General features: G+C 36.4%; 1 pseudogene; it reads left to right on the forward strand.

Moving 5' to 3' along the window:
• The first annotated feature begins 751 nt into the window (after nt 1-751).
• Nucleotides 752-1,413, forward strand: LOC121026025 (rRNA-processing protein FCF1 homolog; annotated as a pseudogene).
• Nucleotides 1,414-3,308: the final 1,895 nt, after the last annotated feature.

Genomic DNA, 3,308 nt, shown 5'->3' on the forward strand with positions numbered 1-3,308 from the left:
AACACTGTAAAAAAACTTTAAAAAATATATCTAATAGACTCTTTCTTATAGTTAATGCTTTATTTTTCTTTACTTTTTAAGTTTATTTATTTATTTCGAGAGAGAGAGAGACAGCAAGGAGAGAAAGGGCAGAGAGAGAGAGAGAGAGAGAGAGAGAGAGAGAGAATCCCCAAGCAGGCTCCTTGCTGTCAGTGCAGAGCCCAACACTGGGCTCAAACTCACAAACCGTGAGATCATGACCTGAGCTGAAATCAAGAGCTGAACACTCAACTGACTGAGCCACCCAGGCATCCCTTATAGTTAATACTTTAATACTGTTTTCTATTCAACATGTTCTACTTATGAGAATATAATTACTTTCTTTCTCCAAATTTTTATTTAAATTCTAGTTAGTTAACATACAGTGTAATATTAGTTTCAGGTGTAGAATTTAGTGATTCATCACTTACATGTAACACCCAGGGCTCATCCCAACAAGGGCCCTCCTTAATCCCCATCACCTATTTAACCCATCTGCCTGCTCACTTCCCCTGCAGCAACCCTCAATTTGTTCTCTACAGTTAAGAATCTATTTCCTGGTTTGCCTCTCTCTTTTTTACTCCCCATGATTATCTGTCTTGTTTCTTAAATTCTACATATGAGTAAAATTATATGGTATTCAAAGGGATACATGCACCCCAATGTTTATAGCAGCATTATCAACAATAGCCAAATTATGGAAAGAGCCCAAATGTCCATCAACAGATGAATGGATAAAGACGATGTGGGATTCCAGAAGAAAGAAGAGTGCGGCGTGAACATGGGGAAGCAAAAGAAAGCAAGAAAGTATGCAACCATGAAGCGAATGCTTAGTCTCCGAGATCAGAGGCTGAAAAAGAAGGATAGATTGAAACCTAAAAAGAAAGAAAAGAAAGATCCAAGTGCACGCAAGGGAAGAGAAGTCCCCCAACATCCTTCCTGCTTATTCTTCCAATATAACACACAGCTGGGCCCACCTTACCACATCCTGGTTGATACCAACTTTATCAACTTTTCCATTAAAGCCAAACTTCACTTAGTACAATCAATGATGGACTGTCTGCAACAAGTGTATCCCTTGTATAACTGACTGTGTAATGGCTGAAATTGAGAAATTGGGGCAAAAGTATCGAGTGGCTCTAAGGATCGCCAAGGATCCAAGATTTGAACGATTACCATGCACACACAAAGGAACCTATGCAGATGACTGCCTAGTAAAGAGAGTAACTCAGCATAAGTGTTACATTGTGGCCACAGTTGACCGGGACCTTAAACGAAGGATCAGAATCCAGAAGATCCCTGGAGTTCCCATCATATACATTTCTAACTATAGGTACAACATTGAGCAGATGCCAGATGATTATGGAACCCCTCGGTTCTAATTCTAACACTCTAGATAGAGTTCCTCTGCCTTCCTTTACCAACCTTTTCTGTTGCCAGTTCATGTAGCAATATGCTATAACATTAATTATTCTCCTTCTTACCCATTTGCTCTGTTATAAGCTGAGTATGGTTAAATACACTCACTTTTGATGTTGTTTTGAAATTGAAATATTTTGTATCATTTGAATTTTGTTGCATCTTTTTATAAATCGGATGATTGCACACATAAAAAAATAAAGATGATGTGGTACATATACACAATGGAATATTACTCAGCCATCAAAAAGAATGAAATCTTGCCATTTGCAACGACGTGGATGAAGCTAGAGAGTATTATGCTAAGTGAAATAAGTCAGTCAGAGATAAGCTATCTCTTGAGAGGAAATTATGGGTGATTTTTATTTCTTCTTGGGACAGCTCCTTACTTTTAAAAATAAGTGTGCCTTGTGTTAATGTCTGAATAGCATACAATGAATATTTTAAAAATATGTTCATATATATATATATATATATATATATAAATTAATCTAGAAATCAAGAAATCAAGAAATCTCTACTCCCCCTCAAAAGTATTCTTATTTCTGAACACCAGCTGATTTTTATTTCACAAAATATCATTTCTGTTCACCAATTATCATACCCCATTACTTCACACTATCATGCTCATTCTGGATAAGCATATGTCTCGATACTCTTATTATTGCCTTCTCAAGTACTTTGTGAATCCTTGAAATCTAAAATATATACATTACTAACATCTTACTAAAAATACTACTTTTTTAATGTTTATTTTTGAGGGAGAGAGAGAGAATGAATGGGGGAGGACAGAGAGAGAGGGAGACACAGAATCTGAAGCAGGCTCCAGGCTCTGGGCTGTCAGCACAGATCCCGATATGGGGCTCAAACCCATGAACCGTGAGATCATGACCTGAGCTAAAGTCGGATACTTAACTGATTGAGCCACCAAGGTGTCCCTAAAAATATTACTTCTTATAGTCAACAAATGAGCAGCAGACTTTCTTGTAAAAAAAAGTCTTTTAAAGTGATAAAAAGCAGTTACTTTAATCACATGCCATAGTAAAAATCAATAAAAAGATGTGCACGCCTGGCAAACTGCCTTTTAAAAAAAAATCTTTTAAGTTTATTTGTTTATTTATTTTTGAGAGAGTAAATGAGGGAGGGTCAGAAAGAGAGAGAGAGAGAGAGAGAGAGAGAGAGAGAGAGAGAGAATCCCAAGCAGGCTCCACAATGTCAGTACACAGCCTGGCGTGGGGCTCAAACTCACTAACTGTGATATCATGACCTGAGCCAAAATCAAGTATCAGATGCTTAACTGACTGAGCCACCCAGGTGCCCCTGAAAACTGCCTTTTTGATCAATTTTATGTAACATGTGAAACAAATTCAACTAAAAAAGTCTAATCTTTCTTAAATGTTAATATCATAGAGGGATAATAATCTTATATCTTAGAGTCTCTTATAGTCTTGAGAGTTTTGCTTCATTGTGACTGTCATCAACTGAAATATTGACACCTCTGTGAATGCAGTATTTAATTGTCCCATCATTCAAATATTAAGCCATGAACTCTTACTATTTGTTTCTATACCAAGTTAAAGACTTTGTTTCCTCAAATATTTTTCAAGTTATTTTCATAATACTTTCTTATTATGATTGTTATATTCCATGAACCAATACGAGCTATGTACCCATAGCAAAGCCTTCTTCCAATGTCTCTTGAGACATAATCACCTACACACAAACTGTGTTTACCATTTGTAAACAAGGAAATCATTACCAATATGAAATACTTTAATGTGGAGTTCTAAATCTCTGAAATTAAAGATTAGCATCTTTCTGTGGGAATTGATATGGGGGGGGGATTACATAGATCATGAGTTTAAACCAGA

This window comes from Herpailurus yagouaroundi, unplaced genomic scaffold (assembly GCF_014898765.1).
Source record: "Herpailurus yagouaroundi ecotype Mexico unplaced genomic scaffold, PumYag 67793, whole genome shotgun sequence".
Lineage (NCBI taxonomy): Eukaryota > Metazoa > Chordata > Mammalia > Carnivora > Felidae > Herpailurus > Herpailurus yagouaroundi.